The 19,895-nt window shown below is 43.2% G+C and overlaps 2 long non-coding RNA genes across 2 annotated transcripts in view; one reads left to right on the forward strand and one right to left on the reverse strand.

Annotated features, from left to right (window-relative positions):
* Gm29571 (predicted gene 29571) overlaps nucleotides 1–19,895 on the forward strand; it is a 136,958-nt gene that overhangs the window by 78,028 nt on the left and 39,035 nt on the right. The gene's annotated exons all lie outside the window — the stretch shown is intronic.
* Gm36908 (predicted gene, 36908) lies at nucleotides 1,219–7,150 on the reverse strand. The gene is made up of 4 exons (NR_156009.1): nucleotides 7,120–7,150; nucleotides 6,248–6,487; nucleotides 5,272–5,398; nucleotides 1,219–2,482 (listed from the first exon to the last, which is right to left on the reverse strand). It is a non-coding gene; the product is annotated as a predicted gene, 36908 (long non-coding RNA).

Consider the following 19,895-nt stretch of genomic DNA (forward strand, 5'->3'; position numbering starts at 1 on the left):
CTTGCACTTGGATCCAAGTCTGTCCCAGTTGGCTGCCATGGGCCAAGCAGTACCCTTGAGATGGCCAGTCTCTGTAGCATCCCTTTTATTAAAGGTGTGTCTTCTGACTTTCACTGGGTACAAAACTCTTTGATTACCACATGCCTTTCCCTTTTACATTCCATCCAGTCCCTGCTTGCAGCTGAACCTCGGAGAGCAATCAGCATTCAATGTTCTGTAGTATAAGGATCCTCCAGCAGATCATCTCTAGAGCTAGCTCTGACTTCTGCTCCCAGAGTCACCATGGTGGTTAAGTATGAATTTGATGGTCATCTGGAATCAGGTGAGTGACACATCTCTAGGACAGTTCTTCTGGAGTGGTATTTCTTGGAAGGATTAACTGAGAGGAAAGACCCTCCCTGAGAGTGAGAGGTCCCTTTGGGAGGTAGCCCACATGTAAAGAGGTCTAAGAGAAGAGCAGTACTGCTTTTGCTCACATGTTCTTGCTCCTCGCTGATGAGTGCATTCGCACTTATGAAGTTGCTGCTGCTGATGCCATCAAAGCCTTTCAATGTGACCTGAGACCAGCAGTCCTCCAGGAGTCTTCTAGGCCATCAGAAGCAGGTTGAAACTGCTCAGAAGTGCAATTCTGTATACCGACCAACTACTTTCTTGTTCTCACTTTAGCATGATGGACTTATTTTTCTTTTCTATTTTAAAGATGCTGTTTTATTGTCTTCTAGATCCTAGTTTAGATGAGATATGAGTTCTCATTACTACTGCTGTCCCTTTAGGGCAAAAGTCTTTTTTAAAAAGGCTTAAAGGCAGGCCTGTGTGGGTATTTTCTTGGCTGATGATTGATGTGGGAGGGAAATTCCATTTAACCATGGGGGGTGCCACTGCTGGGCAGATGGCCCTGCATTGTATAAAGTAGGTTGAGAAAGCCAGTAAGCATCACTCTTCCATGGCCTCTGCTTCAGTTTTGCCTTGCCTCCCCTTCATGTTCAACTGTGATCCTGAGTTTAAGCTAAGTAAACCCTTTCCGTCCTAAGTTGCTGCTGCTCCTGGTGTTTATCGCAGCAATAGAATGCAAACTAGAACAGTGAGCCTCTTGCTGCTTTTGGTTATCTGTGAAAAGACTGGGGACTTACAGAATTTTTTCAGGTGGACATTCTTATTCTATTTGTTTATTTCCTTGTCACACCAAAAACAAAAAACCAAACCAAAACAAAAAAGTATGTTGTATAGAGGAATTTTAATCCAACAATGTGGCTGCTTTGGGCAAGTGATTACATCCAAAGATTTAGGTATATGTGAACTGGCGGGAATACAGACATAACTCACATCTTTAATCCCTCTGGCAGGAACACAGACATGCCCTTAGTATACACCTTTAAGGTAAAATTGGTTTGTAGAAGGAAGTAGTAATGATTGAAAGTGATAGCTAATTGAGGGGCAGATAAAGTGATGAATAAGGGAAAGATTTGACAGAATGGGTCAGGTATAGGATACACCCAACTCTCATGAGAACAGCACAGGACAGAGAAGCTATTTAAGAACAGTGCAGGGAGAGTCAGTCAGTGGGGAGTCAGTTCAGTGAGTGCAGTACAGTGGAGGAGAGTTTGTTCCTAAGTTCCTGCAGTTCAGGGCAGGTCAGCAGAGGCAGCTGAAGCCAAAGAATAAGAAGGAGCCAGAAGAACAGAACAAATGACAGAGTTAGTTTAAGGTCAGGCACAGAAATTCAGTGAGATCAAAGAGAAGCCAGATTGAATCAGTCAGCTTGGAGAGGTGTTTTGAGCTAAAACAGCTGAGTTGAACCAGCCAGCCAGAGTTCAATAACTAGAAAAGATGAGCTTATTCAAGAGTAAGCCTCTGAGACAACAGTTACATCTGTTGAATAAAAGTTACTTTTACAATGTTGAATGTTTGATATTATTTCATAGATAATTCAGATTTTGTTTCTTTTAAAATACCTTTTCTTTTCTATTTGAGTTTGTGTGAATTATATTCACTTGTTTTCAAATTCCCTAATCCTGTTCTTTTTCCTGACTAACAATCTTTTACTGCAGAACAATCAGTTTATTTTAAATATTACATTTTTAGTTCTAGTATTTCTATTTCTTTCTGATCCCTTTTCTCTTAACTTAGATAAATTGTATATACATTTCCTAACTTTCTCCATCTGCTTCTTTATTCCGTTAACTTTTTTTTCCCCTGTGAATTCTTTAAATGATTACTTCATTTAATTGTTACAGTTGTTTCCAAGTCTCTTTCTGTTAACCTCAGCATCTGTGCCATCTGTTGCCCTGATTCAATTGACTGGTTATCTTATTTAAGAATTCGTCCTTATCATGTGGGCATGATATGTGCTGATGCACGGAGGTCAGAGGTCAGAACTTCCCGGAGCTGGTTTTTACCTTCCGTCTTTTATGTGGTTTCAGAATAAGACTCAGGTCAGCAGGCTTGCCCAGCAAAGCACTGTCACACAGTGGGATCTCACAGGCTGAGGGAATAGCAACAAATAATGAGTGTCTTCCCCATTGCTCTTGTCCCTTGTAAGTCTGCCAAAAGCCTTCCCAGCTCTGCCTCCCCTGGATCACTTTCCAGTGTCTTTACAGTTGCTCTTTATATGCACAAGAGGGATTGGTATCATATGAAGTGAGGCTTCACAGCCTCGCCCATCGCCTTGGATTTAGTGGCCAGTGGCTTCCCATTACCATGCAGGATAAGGATGAAGATACAGATTCAAGGCTAGAAATCACTATGTTATCACTTAGAATTAGGAATCATTCAGAAAGAAACATATCAATAATTACTTTATAGAAAACAAATATTGTAAATAAGATTGTAAGACTCATTGGGGAAACTCTATATGTTTTTGGTTATTATATTTTGTTCTTTGTTTGGAACCATTTAAGCTAGTCATGGTGCAATACACCTCCAGCCCCAGCTACTGGGAATGCTGAGGCAGGAGAATTGTGAATTAAAAGGTCAATCTGAGTAACATATACTTTATTTTAAAAGTTTTTTTTTTTTAATGTAACAGATACAAAGATATTTGTGATCATTTACCGCTCATGCTCACAGCTCTGGAGAATAGAATAACGTTGATTAAACACTTTTTGGGGGACTAGGTTCTGTTAGAAAAGCTTTATTGTAGTAACTCTCAATCTTTACAAAACAGGGTTTCCTTAGCAGCAGTAGCTTTGGGAACTTAAGCCTGGGGTCTACCCAAAGAGCTTATGTTATATAAGGGAAATGTTAGTGATCTCCAGAAACACACACAGGAGCCAATCTGATGCAATTCACAGCAGGGTCTTTATTCTATTCCAGCTAGCTCTCCTACACCCCCACCCCCAATGCACCACCATCACACAGGATGGTTTTGGTGGTGGGGGAGCCCCGAATGCCTATGGGGCAAGGCTTTATAGTAAGTAGCAAGCAGGAAGTACGTGTACAAGCATCTAATTGGAAAGCTATTGTGGCCTCTAATACAATTGACTGGTGCTGAGAGTCATATAAACTTAACTTCTGCTCCCCTCTGAATTGGTGGTCATTAGGCAAGGGGTGGGCTTGTAACTTGGAATGCAGGTTTGTTGGAGGAATAACCTAGAGACACTGGTAAACTCTGCTTTTGTGGGGATTAACATAGAGACTGGAGCTAGGCTCAGGTTTTGTTGCGGGGGGGGGGGGGGGGCTGGGGGGGGAGCAACTTGGAAACTAATGCTAGGTACCATCCTGTTAGTTCACCTGGGTTCAAACTCAGGTCAGCTTCCCTAAAATGGAGTCTGGACTTAAAAGCTTTGGCATCTCATCCCCCCACCCCTTTCTCTTGTGACTAGAAGTACCAATCATGGGACTTTCTGAACCTTCATGAAAGCAGTAACAGTAATATCTTTGCGGTGGGGGCATGGGTAGGAGCCCATTAATGGGAGACAGGAAGGAGTCTTGAGGCTGAATTCTCCTCCTGCTGGCCAGGGTCTTTCTTCTTCAACTGCAAATGGATGTGTGGTGAATCCACACTGCAACTCTGTAGCACAGGGACCCTTTCAGTGAAGCTCTAGTGACCTCTGGCAGTGTCTCTTGACTAGGGCCCAATCTCCAGGCTAAAGTTGGTGGAGCTTTGGAGGTGGACCTGTTTTATGGAAAGCACGAAGTTTAAGCCAAACACATTTGTGTACCCACTGGGCACCCTTGAGGTCACGTAATAACTTCTGTCAGTAGGTGAATCAAACATAACTTCCAAAGGAGTGAGTCCCATTTGGTATGGGGAGTTCTGTACTCTATAAAGGATGAAGGGAAGAAGAGTCACCCACTCACCATCAGTCTCTAAGGTCAACTTAATTAGGGTCTCTTTCAGGGTTCTGTTTATCTTCTCTACCTATCCTGAACTCTGGGGTTCTGTAAGCACAATGGAGTTTCCAATCAATCCCCAGAATATTAGCTAATCTCTAACTCACCCGAGACACAAATGTAGGATCATTGTCTAACCCTATAAACTTAAAAAAACATATTTGGAAGAAATTCTTTTAATATTTTCTCTGTTGCCATCTGTAAAGTCTCATGTTTAATTGGGAAAGTCTCAAAGGTGTCTATAAACATCAGCAAATATTTGTATCTAAATTTTCCTGGTTTTTGCCTCCGTGAAGTCCATTTCCTGATAGACTCCTGGCTTGGTGCTCCAGGGTTCTTCTCATTGGCAACCACATTAGTCAATTGACAGGCCTTACAGTTTTTAATGATTTTAGCTTTTTTCAAATTGGCATCTCTAATTCTGATGTGTAACTGGCAGACTAAGTCCTGTATTCACCAGAATCCCATGTGTGAATAACGATGGATCTTTTTCAATGTGTGTAGATCCATTTTCTCTGGTACAATTAGTTTGTAGTCAGTTAACTGTCCTCCATAATCTCATGACACTGAGACATGGGCAGGTTTTTTTTTGGCCCAGATCACATTTTCTGTCTGGTCAGAGAATGTGGGATCTCCTGGGTTTAGTGTGATCAAGGACATGAGGGGGCCAATTTCCAGGGCTACCCACTAGACTATCTTGTTGTCCTCTAGAATGCAGTTTAGTTCTTCCTTCTGCTGTCAGAAGGCCTCTCACCCTGTCAATAGCCCCACAGATATGAGTGGTAAGCAAAGGCACATGGCTATCTGTGTCTCTTGTCTTTTCTCAGCTCTATCGCCTTGGTCAGAGCTGCCAGTTCAGCTTTTTGGTCTGACGTTCCTTCCAGGATTAACTCTGCCCATATGATCTTGGTGTTTGAGTCCACCACTGCCCCAGCGTACCTCTGTCCATCCTGAATGAGGCTGTTGCCATTGGTGAACCATGTTACCTCTGCATCCTTCCGAGAAATCATGCAGGGACCCATTAATCGAGCTCAAGGTCAGGCAGTAGGACAGTTGAAAAGTTATCCTGGGGACATTCAAGAAGAGAGGCTGGTAATGAGTCATTCTGGCATCATATTTACCTAGAAGATCATTGCTGCACTGATGTGCAAACAGGGCAGGGGCCAGGTTCTGCCAATTGATGACACATTGGCCATTGGCTGATGCCAGGGCCCAAAGTCTGAGTATGTATCCCCCTGGTCTAGTGCTGTCACCTGTAGTTGACAGAATAAGGCCTTGTTAGCAGATGTTCAATAGTCCCAAATTTATTAAGGCCTCTAAGAGATCTTGAGTTTTTGTTTTGTTTGTGTTGCCACTGGGACGTCATTTATAAAGTGATAAAGAGACTTTATCTTCAGGTTTTAGCAAGACAGAATGTTGAACTTTATTAATTGTCAACAAAAAAACTTGGTGGGTTTCCCTTTTACTTTTAGGATTACCCTGGGCTTGGGGAGGGGGCACTTTTGATTCTCAGGGCCCCTTTTATCTCCTTCTTCTGAATCTGTTTTAAGTGTCTCTTGAAATCTTCTTGTTTGGCCTTGGATGCCAGTGGGATCTTTGCTAGGGGTCAAGTTGTTGTTTCTGTCCTCTCATATTCTCTCTGCCACTATCACTAAATTCCTGAGACCCCTTTTTACTGAACCTCCCAACCCCCTGGAGCTTTTTTTAAATAAAAGCTAGAGTGACTGCTGCCTTTACCTCTGGTGATTCAGGGTCCATGGGGGTGTCCTCCCCCATGCCTCCATGACCCTCTGGAAAAGTCCTTTTATTTTCCCCCTGCCTAATATCATACACTCTGGCCAAATTTGTGGGCCATTTGTGGCTGCCCTGAGAGCTGCCTGTAGAGCCTGATGGCAGAGCAAGAGCCTCTCCTTACCTTCAACTGTGCTAACATCTCAATCTGGGAGAGTCCAGGGAAAACAAGCATATTGGGAGGACTCCCCTGTGGGGCCAGAAGCCAGCTTCCTGGCCTCTTTCGTGGTGAAAGAAACTTGTAGAATGTGGTAGACATAGCCTGTTTCGTGTTAATATGTCTGTCAAGTCAAAGTCACTTTGTCAAAGTCATCTTGTCGAAGTCACCTCTCAAATATGAGTGGTAGCAAAGGCACATGGCTATCTGTAATGAGAAACACAGATATAACACACAAAAACCACAAATAAAACCTTCCCTATCTATCGAGCAGAAACAAAAATCAACCAGAAAGTGGCTCTAACTGTCTCCTTCTAGCAGGCAGAAATGAAAAACAACCAGAAAGTGGTACACACCCAGAAGAAAAGAACCAGATTGGTGGTCGTCTCTTGGCTCCCCTGAGCTCACACCCACCCCAGACCAAGACTCAGGACGTACAGCCCTGCTGTAGCCATGGCTCCCAGATCTGTCTATCCTAACTGCAACCAGCCAGGGAAACAAATTCAAGGCCTTGTACCCAGAAGGCTGTGACATCATTTATAATCAGTGAACAGAAAAAGGCACAATCAGAACAAAAATCAACCAAAACCAGAAAAAGTACTGCCTGTAGTAACAAGAACCAACAAGAAGGTGGCACTCACACACACACACACCAACCCTCAGTACTGCACAAATGTTTACTCACACCTGGAAAAAAAAAATCACCATGGCAACATAAGTCATTTATCTTTACACAAATTTTCGTTACTCTCTGTAGATCTCACAGAAAGTTTCAAACATTCAGACAAATTAGCCACCACATAAATCACAAGCTTTTGGGCCGCTGTGCAAATACTCACCTCCTCGGGCCGCGTAGAAAGCTTCTGCCACTCAGACAAATTCTTCAACATGCCTCAAAACTAGAATTACCATGGCAACACAAGCCACCAGGTTCCACACAAACAAATCCTCTCAGCACGGCTGGAAGGGCTCCACATTGACCTTTATACAAGCTTGCTTCCATTCCGCTCTGCAGATCTCACACAGAAAGCTTAGACAAATTCAGCACTCAGACAGGGAAAAAAAAGCAGGAAGTTTAACCCAGTGTTACAAACATAAAACCACAAATACCTAAACTACTTTTTCCTGCTTTAAGACCCTCCAGATCAGTAGTCCTGTGTGTCATGGGGAACCTGCCAATGCACCAAAAGGTTGTGTCAGGGAAATGTTTATTATCTCCAGAAACACACACAGGAGCCAATCTGATGCAACTCACAGCAGGGTCTTTATTCTATTCCAGCTAGCTCTCCTACACCCCCACCCCCCAATGCACCACCATCACACAGGATGGTTTTGGTGGTGGGGGAGCCCCGAATGCCTATGGGGCAAGGCTTTATAGTAAGTAGCAAGCAGGAAGTACATGTACAAGCATCTAATTGGAAAGCTTTTGTGGCCTCTAACACAATTGACTGGTGCTGAGAGTCATATAAACTTAACTTCTGCTCCTCTCTGCATTGGTGGTCCTTAGGCAAGGGGTAGGCTTGTTGGAGGAATAACCTAGAGACACTGGTAAACTCTGCTTTTGTGGGGATTAACCTAGAGACTGGAGCTAGGCTCAGGTTTTGTTGCGGGGTGGGGGTGTGGGGGTGTGGGGGGTGTGTGTGGGGGGAGCAACTTGGAAACTAATGCTAGATACTATCCTGTTAGTTCACCTGGGTTCAAACTCAGGTCAGCTTCCCTTAAATGGAGTCTGAACTTAAAAGCTTTGGCATCTCCCCTGTTTAGCCATTTGCAGTCATGGCTGGCAATCTCCCAGAGGTAAGACTATGGGAGGATAAGGATGCTGGATGTCAAGAGATGTAGTGCACTTTTCACCGATGCTCATTTACCCAGTCCTCAGTTGGCAAGCCATGCTTGCTGTTGGTGATTCTAGACTGATCTAAGCAGGAACACATGTCTTTAAATTCTATGAGAGCAACAATAAGCCAGTCTGTGAAGAACTGGTTTGTGAGCACATTAATAGATGGCTGACTTCCTCTGCACATGAGACAAGAGGCTGGGAGCTCCTCCAGCGCATCACAGCTTCCCTGCTGCAGTGTGCTGGTGCCTCCTCTCTGCTCCTCTGGGATGGGCAATTTCACGTGTGTCATCTTCCAATGCTCATGCAGCACCCGAGGCAGCTTTTCCAATTATCTCCTGCTGAACAGAACCAATCGACCACTGACAATTGTCAGTTAGGCAGAACCTGTGTGCCTAATGAGAAGGCATGGCAGAGTGTTGCTCGGATTTCCAGTGGAAGCATCTGTATTAGTCAGGGTTCTCTAGAGTCACAGAACTTATGGATAGTCTCTAGATAGTAAAGGAATTTATTGATTACTTACAGTCGGCAGCCCAATTCCCAACAATTGTTCAGTCGCAGCTGTGAATGGAAGTCCAAGGATCTAGCAGTTACTCAGTCTCACGCAGCAAGCAGGCGAAGGAGCAAGAGCAAGAGCTAGACTCCCTTCTTCCAATGTCCTTATATTGTCTCCAGCAGAAGGTGTAGCCCAGATTAAAGGTGTGTTCCACCACACCTTTAATCCCAGATGAAAGGCATAGCCCAGATTAAAGGTGTGTTCCTTAACTCGGAGATTCAATCTTCTGGAATCCATAGCCACTATGGCTCAAGATCTTCAAACCAAGATCCAGATAAGGATCTCCAAGCCTCCAGATAAGGGTCACTGGTGAGCCTTCCAATTCCGGATTGTAGTTCATTCCAAATATTGTCAAGTTGACAACCAGGAATAGCCACTACAATCCACCCCTTGTCAACTTGACACAAATAATATCTCATGTTCACATGAAACAATAACAAGGTTGTAAATACGCCTAACATGATATAACTATCCCTCGTACAATCGCAAACGCATTAGTAAATTTACAATGGGCATTCATATTACTTTATAATCCTCGTTTCTGCAACTGGTTACGTGGCCTTAATTGGTATTTATAACTACCTTCCTCTACTACCCATTCTGTATTTCCTTCACCTTCAGCCAGCACCTCAGCAGGTCTTGGCTCTTTTCCTGGAGGATTGACCCATACCTTCATTCCTGATGGGTCTGCGTCCTTTGTCATCCTGCTTGGATTAGGCTGTTGTAGTTTCCCATTGACTTTAATCACAGGACATGGTAGTACTAAGAGACGCCCTAAGGGATCTCCTGCACTCCAGACATAATCTTGCTTACCACCATTGTGAAGAGGTAATCCAATTTCCCCATGGTAATCTGGATCTATCACCCCTCCTAACACTGTTATTCCTTTTTTAGCCTGTTGGTTTAAGGGCATTAGAAGCCCAAAATGACCAGGGGGAAGTCTGAGCTTCCAGTTCAATGAAATGTTTGTTGTAGCTCCTGGTAGGAGCACTCCCCTCTCTGGAGCCAAAACTTCTAAGCCAGCAGAACCTAGAGTTATGGGGACAGGAAGCAAAAATTTTCCTAGAGGGTCACTAGGAGTGATAGTAAGTGGAACTATTCCGTTTTCCACCCCTTGATTCCTGGACCCATGAATCCTGGCTATGGGTGAAACTGTACCATATATCGAGCGCTGATTCAAAGCATATACTGCCTTCTGAAGAACTCTGCCCCAGCCTTCCAAGCTGTTACCACCTAATTGGCGCTGTAACTGCGTCTTCAAAAGGCCATTCCATCTTTCTATCAGCCCAGCTGCTTCAGGATGATGGGGAATGTGGTAAGACCAGTGAATTCCATGATCGTGAGCCCACTGTCGTACTTCTCTGGCTGTGAAATGAGTTCCTTGGTCAGAAGCAATACTGTGTGGAATACCATGACGATAGATGAGGCATTCTGTCAGTCCGTGAATGGTGGTTTTAGCAGAGGCATTACGTGCAGGAAAGGCAAATCCATAACCAGAATAAGTATCTACTCCAGTAAGAACAAAACGCTGTCCTTTCCACGAAGGAAGTGGTCCAATGTAGTCAACCTGCCACCAGGTTGCTGGCTGGTCACCTCGAGGAATGGTGCCATATCTGGGGCTCAGTGTTGGTTTCTGCTGTTGGCAGATCTGGCAATCAGCAGCAGCTGTAGCCAGGTCAGCCTTGGTGAGTGGAAGCCCATGTTGCTGAGCCCAAGCATAACCTCCATCTCGACCACCATGGCCACTTTGTTCATGTGCCCATTGAGCAATGACAGGGATGGCTGGGGAGAGAGGCTGATTGTCCACAGAACGGGTCATCTTATCCACTTGATTATTGAACTCCTCCTCAGCTGAAGTCACCTTTTGGTGAGCATTTACATGGGACACAAATATCTTCACATCCTTTGCCCATTTGGAGAGATCTATCCACATACTTCTTCCCCAGATGTCTTTCTCACCAATTTTCCAATTGTGATCTTTCCAAGTCCCTGACCATCCAGCCAATCCATTGGCTACAGCCCATGAGTCAGTGTATAATCGTACATCTGGCCATTTCTTCTTGCAAACAAACTGTAATACCATGTGTACTGCCCGAAGTTCTGCCCACTGTGAAGATTTCCCTTCACCTGTGTCTTTCAAGGTTGTCCCAGAAAGGGGTTGTAATGCTGCAGCTGTCCACTTCTGGGTGGTGCCTGCATAACGTGCAGAGCCATCAGTAAACCAGGCTCTAGTCTTCTCCTCTTCGGTCAGTTGATCATAGGGAACACCCCATGAGGCTATAGGTGCATGCTTGGCAGCAGATGGCATTGTAACAGGAATAGAAACCATAGGCATTTGAGCAACTTCTTCATGTAACTTGCTTGTGCCTTCAGGACCTGCTCTGGCCCGATCACGTATATACCACTTCCATTTGATAATAGACTGCTGCTGTGCACGTCCCACTTTATGACTTGCAGGGTCTGATAGTACCCAGCTCATGATGGGTAGTTCAGGTCGCATAGTGACTTGGTGTCCTATTGTCAGACGTTCAGTTTCCACTAAGGCCCAATAGCAGGCCAAGAGCTGTTTTTCAAAGGGAGAATAGTTGTCTGCAGATGATGGTAGAGCTTTGCTCCAAAATCCCAAAGGCCTTTTCTGTGATTCACCTACAGGGGCCTGCCAGAGGCTCCAAACAGCATCTCTATCAGCCACAGACACCTCAAGTACCATCGGATCTGCTGGGTCATATGGTCCAAGTGGTAGAGCAGCCTGCACAGCAGCCTGGACCTGTTGAAGGGCCTTCTCCTGTTCCAGGCCCCACACAAAGCTAGCAGCTTTCCGAGTCACTTGGTAAATAGGCCTAAGTAACACACCCAAGTGAGGGATGTGTTGTCTCCAGAATCCAAATAGACCCACTAAACGTTGTGCTTCTTTCTTGGTTGTAGGAGGGGCCAGGTGCAATAACTTATCTTTCACCTTAGAAGGAATATCTCTGCATGCCCCACACCACTGGACTCCTAAGAATTTCACTGAGGTAGATGGTCCTTGAATTTTGGTTGGATTTATTTCCCATCCTCTGATACGCATATGTGTTACCAATGAGTCCAAAGTGGTTGCTACTTCCTGCTCACTTGGTCCAATCAGCATAATGTCATCAATATAGTGCACCAATGTGATATTTTGTGGAAGATCCAAACGATCAAGATCCCTTCTAACTAAATTATGACACAGGGCAGGAGAGTTAATATATCCTTGAGGCAAAACTGTGAAGGTATACTGTTGGCCTTGCCAACTGAAAGCAAATTGCTTCTGGTGGTCCTTATGGACAGGTACTGAGAAGAAGGCATTTGCCAGATCAATAGCCGCATACCAGGTGCCAGGAGATGTGTTAATTTGCTCAAGTAACGAAACTACATCTGGTACAGCAGCTGCAATTGGAGTTACTACCTGATTTAGTTTTCGATAATCAACTGTCATTCTCCATGATCCATCTGTTTTCTGCACTGGCCAGATAGGAGAGTTAAACGGAGATGTGGTGGGAACCACCACCCCTGCGTCTTTCAAGTCCTTGATAGTGGCAGTAATTTCTGCAATGCCTCCAGGAATACGATACTGTTTTTGATTCACTATTTTCTTTGGCAAAGGCAACTCTAAAGGCTTCCATTTGGCCTTTCCAACCATAATAGCCCTCACTCTACAGTTCAGGGAACCAATATGAGAATTCTGCCAATTTCTGAGTATATCTATCCCAATTATACATTCTGGAACTGGGGAAATCACCACAGGATGTGTCCGGGGACCTACTGGACCTACTGTGAGTCGGACATCAGTCAAAACTCCATTAATCACCTGCCCTCCATAAGCCCCTACTTTAACTGGAGGGCCACAATGTTTCTTGGGATCCCCTGGGATCAGTGTCAACTCAGAACCAGTATCCAGCAGACCCCGAAAAGTCTGATTATTTCCTTTTCCCCAGTGTACAGTTACCCTTGTAAAAGGCCGTAGGTCCCTCTGGGGAAGAACTGGAGAAAGGGTAACAGCAAAACCTTTGAGTGTCTTATCAAGATCCTTCCTCAGAGGAACCTGGCCACCCCTTCATTCAAGGGGTTCCGGATCTACAAACTGTCTCAAGTCTGGAAATTGATTCACTGGCCGAGATTGCTGTTTACCACGATCTAATGTAGCCTTTCTTTCATTTGGCTGTTTACCACGATCTAATGTAGCCTTTCTTTCATTTGTTTGAGAATTTTTCTGCTTATACAGATCAAACAAATATGCAGTAGGCTTCCTATGTATTTCATTCCTGGAAACACCATGATTGGTTAGCCAGTACCAAAGGTCCAACCGAGTCATGCCATTATAAATTTCACCTCTCCTGTGCTGACCATTACTGGGTATGTTATTATAAACATTCTTTTGTCTACGCTGTCCATTATAATAACTAGAATCACCTTGTCTCGGGCGATTCAATGCTGCCACCTGGCCCTTGTTACCTCGGAATCCAACTAAACCCAGTGAATTTAATTCATCTAATTGAGCAGAAGCATCTCCAATGCTAAGATCTGGCACAAGGAAAAGGGAAAGAACAAAACCCTTCAAATGTGCTGGTGCCCCTCTCACCAATTTGCGTCTTATAGAGCTGGTGAAAGGCATATCTTCTGGACCTTCCCATTGTGGACAATTATGCTTTACACAATATATCCACTCTAGCATTGCAATTTCCCTAAGTCTTAAAATCCCTTCATCAACACTAAGCCATGGAATATCAGGCATCTCCAAGTCATTTCCAGTAGGCCATCTTTTGATAAACACCTCAGCCAACCATTCAAACAAACTTTTGACACCTTTTTTAACTATGCGAGCTTCCGTATTAAACCTAGAATCTCTACTCAGAGGACCCATGTCAATAAACTCAGCCTGCTCTAGTTTTATGTTCCTTCCACCCTTATCCCACACCCTTAAAATCCATTCCCACACATATTCACCAGGTTTCTGCTTGAATGAATTAGCAAACTCATTAAGCTCCTTAGTAGTGTAGCGAATTTCCTCATGGACTACACTTTCTACCTCCCCTCTAGGAGCCTGTTTTGCTTTGAGTCTGGTTACAGGTCTAGAAGAAACTATTGGTGGGCCGTGAGCAGACTCTGCAAAATTAATTTCCTCATGTGGGGAAGGCATTATTTCAAGAGGTGGGGCTGAGGGTACTACTTCCTCAGGTGGGGCAAACCCTTGAGAATCTGAGGATTCAAAATTCTCAGCTTCAACATGGTCTTCCCACACATCCCCATCCCATGTTGTAGGATCCCATTCTTTGCCAATTAGAGCCCTTACTTTAACTGTCGACACACTCTGAGGCTGAGACTTGAATTTTCGCTGTAGTTCAGCCAACCTTACAATGAGAGTTTCTGTTTGATTTTCTGCAACTTGAGCTCTATTGCTACAAGAGAGAAGATTCTCCTCAAGGACACACTTAGCAACTTTTAGATCGTTTACTTGTGTCTGGAGCCTTTCGATTTTATCACACAACTCCTTCCTTTCATTCATCATTTTTTCCACAGATACTAAGAGCAGCCAGCCAGTAAAATCATTTTTCGATTTTTTCCCCATCTTGTAGAAAGCTTTGTGCACTGAATCACCTAATTCATTAAGAAAATCAAGGGCATTAGCTTCTTTAAGTTCGGAATATAGTTTCAACCATGGGTCTTCAAAATTCTCTGAGCTCCCAGGAGGGAGAGAATCTGGAGAGGTTTCAATAGTTGAAAGTGCTGGTGGATCAACAAGCCAATTCCAGAATTTTAAAAGATTCATCCTTGTACTTCTGTTACTCTAGAACCACTCCTGGTACCAACTTCTGTATTAGTCAGGGTTCTCTAGAGTCACAGAACTTATGGATAGTCTCTAGATAGTAAAGGAATTTATTGATTACTTACAGTCGGCAGCCCAATTCCCAACAATTGTTCAGTCGCAGCTGTGAATGGAAGTCCAAGGATCTAGCAGTTACTCAGTCTCACGCAGCAAGCAGGCGAAGGAGCAAGAGCAAGAGCTAGACTCCCTTCTTCCAATGTCCTTATATTGTCTCCAGCAGAAGGTGTAGCCCAGATTAAAGGTGTGTTCCACCACACCTTTAATCCCAGATGAAAGGCATAGCCCAGATTAAAGGTGTGTTCCTTAACTCGGAGATTCAATCTTCTGGAATCCATAGCCACTATGGCTCAAGATCTTCAAACCAAGATCCAGATAAGGATCTCCAAGCCTCCAGATAAGGGTCACTGGTGAGCCTTCCAATTCCGGATTGTAGTTCATTCCAAATATTGTCAAGTTGACAACCAGGAATAGCCACTACAGCATCTTTGTTACATCCCAGTCAGGCTTCTAATTTAGTTGTAGCAGAAGAGGGAAAATGGATGGACTACTTGATTGGCAGAGATAATTCCAACATGCAGAAGTGTGTGCTTGCCTACAAAATAAAGAGTCCCAACACTTTACTAGTGTTTACTTCTTAGCAATTGACTTGTGGGTGGTTTTAATTTTCTTATTTGTACATCTCTGTATCTTTCTATATCTAAAAAAAAAATAGCAATTCCTCCTGGACTTTTATTATTGCTTATGATAGGGTCTTGTGTGTATGTAGCTTAAATTGGTCTTGAAATGGATATGTACCCGGTAATGACCTTGAACTCTTTCTATTTCCCTGTCCCAGGGCTTGGGATTATAGATATGTGGCACCATGCTTGCCTGGGACTCAGACCTTCCAAAGATTAGATGCCTTTCAGTACTCTAATTTCCAAATGATCTTGAAGTATAAAATCTTATCTGACAAAGCCCTAACTCACCTCTAAAATATAAGACTTTTTAAAAATCAAATAGGATCAAAATTATATTTTTTTTTCTAGAGTCCGACCCACTTTTCAGTTTCCTATAACAAAGAGAAAAAGTTATATAGGTTCCCACCGAGACATAGCACACAGCCAAAGTCTAGGGAAATGTGTAGAAGATCAAATGAATAAACGGATGAGAGAATAACGTATTTGGCTCAGAGTTTGCCAACTACAAGTTTCTAAAAATCTAGAATAAATGTGGCAGTATTGACAGACAGTCAATTGGCAGTATTGTATTGGATAGACATCAGACCCCACACAGGTCTATTTGATTTTGTATTAACAGCTTATTAGTCAGCTTTGGCAGGTCTCAGGGGTATGGGGAGTCTAGAGAGCTCTGCAATGCCATTCTTAGAACTTTTGGCTTAAACTGAAAAAGACGTTACATCAGTGGCAATAGATGATTCTAGATAAGTCTCCACCTGGACCACTGTGAGTCAAAGTCCACCGTTGCACAGAGCATGGTGAGCATGGCAACTGATTGTCCTGAGTCTCATGGAACTAAGAACTCTTCAGGTGAAGGATGTAGAAAAATAGTTACCGAAGTAAGGAGGCAGAATGGACACCAAAGACAGCACCCTTCAGTCTACAGAAAAGCATTACCGACAAAAACAAACAAACAAACAAACAAAAACCAAAAACCAACCAACCAACCAAACAAACATTTACTTTACGCAGGTGTCATGTAAGACCTTCATTCCCTTTACCTGAAAGTCATCCCACATGCTGCAGGTACTGAGGAAGGTGCTAGTATAAGTGACTGGGCCAGGACCAGGGAACAGTGTGAGAGTGTGAAGATTTAGCATTCAATGGGATTCCTTGACAAGCCTGATAGAGCGTGAAGAAGTAGCATTCAATAGGATCGGTGTGCTTGCTTTTATACAATTCCCCCCTCCCCAAACAGGAAAGAACCCCATTCACGAACTAAATTTGGACCCATATTGTTGACAGAAAAATTTATTTAAAGGTTTGCCTTCCCTATGACTATGGTATTAGAACCATAGTCCGTTCATCCTCTGAGGGGTTTAGGACAACACTTGGCTTGGTAGATGAGAGATCTCTTTGTTTTCTTATTACTCTTTGCATTTGCCTAGGGATTTAGTGCTACCTCCTCATGGCTCTTGATCTGTCTTTGTTGTTATCACACCATCACACACAGAGGAAATACAGTTGGTGTTCTCGATCTTGGCTGTGTGCATCTCCTGCCACATAGCTGCAGGGATCCCAAGGACATCATTTATGGGCTAGGTCGCTGAATAATTTACTGTTCATACAAAGGCCAGCAATGGGTACTTTTATCTGTTGATCTCGCCAGGAGATGCCAGTGCTCAGTCAAATTGGGATTGAAGAGGCCTTACGGCAAAGACTAGAGAGTTCCCGACAGGGAAAGGAGAGCCTTAACTTGATGCTAACTAGCACTTTCACTGCATAAAAACCAAAAGCCCAAACCCCAAATAAAAGAAGAATCCAGACAGGCTATAGTGGGGTAACTAGTTATGTTAACTCAGGAACTGAAATCTCCTAAATAAACCAGTAGTCCACCTAAACCAGTAGAATCTATCCTTAAATCTCTCAGAAATTCCAAAGCTGGCACACCACATCTAAACTTTACCTGTTTCAAGTTAATAGTGCAAGAAGATCGATGCTCCAGCATGGAGAGTGTGTGGTTTATTTACATCTGTATTTGTGCTTTGATTTATTTATTTGGAGATAGAGCCAGAGCACTCTTCTGCTTTGGTTGTTTGTTAGCTGAGAGCCCTCTGAGACCAGAGGGTCAGAAAAGGAAATGAATGAATGTGATGAGCCACTCTGCCTGTTTCTTCCTGTGTGTTGTCAGCTTTTCCAGGTTGTCAGTTTTGAATAATGCAGAGTGTATATAGACACTTAATGTCATCAAGATGAGCCTAAAAACAAGAAGGGCTGGTGACACAGTGGAACACACTCCATCAGAGAGCAAGATCCTTATACCAGGGGGCATTTTGGTATCAAGTTTATTCACCTACTGTTCTTTGTTTGACTTGTTTCATTTTATGTTCCAAAAAAACCTGAAATGGAAACATGATCACCCTGTACCACTTTTATCATCCTTTGAAGTTATGCTCATTGGCTGTTAAGGACGCCACATGGTACCAAAACAGATGGGTACCTGTGCACACCATAAGCACGGAAAAGATTGATTTGCATTTTGTACAAGAAAAGGGTTATCATGTCTTTTGCATCTGGGTGTTTCTTTTCCAGGAGATAAATATGCATGTTTGATGAATATTCAAAGGAGCCATCATGACCTTAGCCTGAGTGAAGATCCCATATTCTGGAAGTTTGTAATCTCTCCTACAAACTAAAAATCTTCACTATGAGTCTCAAAGCACCTGCAGACACATCTTTGAATACATTTCACCATGTGTAGTCTCTTTGACTTTGCCTGAGCCCCATCTGGGTCCTCTCCAGGGAGGTAGAGTTCAGCAGATTCCAGATGTTTCTGGCTTTGAACTGGGAGAGTAGGTGGAGGCAAAATAAAGGAGCTTCTAGTCTTCATCGAGTTTCCATGATAAAACCACGGAAGGGTGTGGGATATGGCTCAGTTGGTAGAATGCTTGCCCAGCCTGAAACTCCAGGGTCGATTCCAGCACAGCACAACCTAGGTGTGGTGGCGCAGGCCTGTTATCCCAGTACTGGATAGGAGAATAGGAAGCTGAGGTTACTCTTTCAGATCTTATACAAAGAGTTTGAGACGCCAGGCGTTGGGAGGCAGAGGCAAGCGGATTTCTGAGATCGAGGCCAGCCTGGTCTACAAAGTGAGTTCCAGGACAGCCAGGGCTATACAGAGAAACCCTGTCTCGAAAAACAAAAACAAAACAAAACAAAACCAAAAAACCCAAAAAAGAAAAAACAAAGAGTTTTAGACTAGCTGGTTTGGGCTACTTGATTCCTTCTCTAAAGAACCAACCAACCAAACAAACAAACACAAAATTGAAGAGGCTTAGCTTTAAAGGAATGGTGAAGGTACTCACATTAGTTAAGGAATTTGGGAGAGATTTTTGGAAGGGTCCATTACAGCTTAGTATTTATCATACAGTTATATTACATTTCTTTCTATTATTACTATTTATATCCAAAAGGTTATAAATATTGATTTGGGGCCATGCTTAAAACTTTATGTTTAGAGCTGATCTTTTTGATTGCTTTATTGGTTTCAAACATAAAAATCCTAAGTTAGGTCTCTCACTCATTCAATTGTGTCCTGACTAATGTTCAGCCCCGGCATTCCATCACACACTTGGATGAATAATGCTGTCTCACTCCAGATTGAAGCAGGGGAAATTTGCAATTCCCTCAAAGGATTGGAAATGAGCCTGTTGTCAAGCTGCCAAAGTAAATTAACAAGATTTAAAATTCACCATAATATCTATCAGAAATTTAAATGACTGGTAATTAAAGCAGGCCTTGCTCTCTCATGGCGCGTGCAGCCTGATAAAACAGCTCTGGTATTTTACCTCACCACTTCTGGGTGTTTTATTATATCTACTTGAGCACCAGGTGGCTTGTTCTGTAGAGTCTTATAGTCTATTAAATTCTAAACATGGTATAGTGGTAAAACACAATAAATATTTTATGCCACGGGTGAGGCTATGATCCTCAAAGTTACTTTGTGCCCTTGGGTTCTGTAAGAATGGTATTTTCTATAAAAATATTTGCTTATCATTATAGGAAGTTTTAAGGACACAAAAGGGAGAGACTCCCCGTAACATCACTTCATGGCAGTCATCATTAGCATGTTTGTGTGTGTTTACTGGGATTTATGTATTTTTGCTACATATTCTGAAATAGTTGTCATCCTTTTCCATATGAAACCATCTAAATATCTGTAAACCACCATTTTCTAATTAAAGAAGTAACTCAGTGAGAAGATAAAAGGAACCCAGAGTCTCATGGAGCAATCACCTCTATTAAAACGTCGGCATCTGCATATTATAACCCTTCGTTGTGTGTAGATGTATGCATTTTGAAGCCAGAGTGTTATTGAGGTAGTTGTCGGAGCTTGGGACTGGTGATACACTTACTTTGCAGAACCAGGGAAGGAAAGATGGATTTTAAAGAAACAGAAGATGTTTCTAGGTCATTTGGCAGTGAGAATGGTTTTCACTTTCTTGCCAGGAGCTGCTGCCGATGTGTAGGGAAGGAGAGACGATTGAACAGGAGAGAAGACACTTCCAGCTTAGTTACTTTGTAGTCGCTTTTGTGAGTGTGCCAAGCTGCCACCAATGAGCTGGGATTCCTCCTATCAGGCGGCACTTCAAACTAGGGTGCCACAGAGGACTTTAGCTGAACCCCGGCATGTCGGTTGGGATCTTCAAAACATCCTT

This window comes from Mus musculus, chromosome 10 (genome assembly GCF_000001635.26).
Source record: "Mus musculus strain C57BL/6J chromosome 10, GRCm38.p6 C57BL/6J".
NCBI classification, from domain to species: domain Eukaryota; kingdom Metazoa; phylum Chordata; class Mammalia; order Rodentia; family Muridae; genus Mus; species Mus musculus.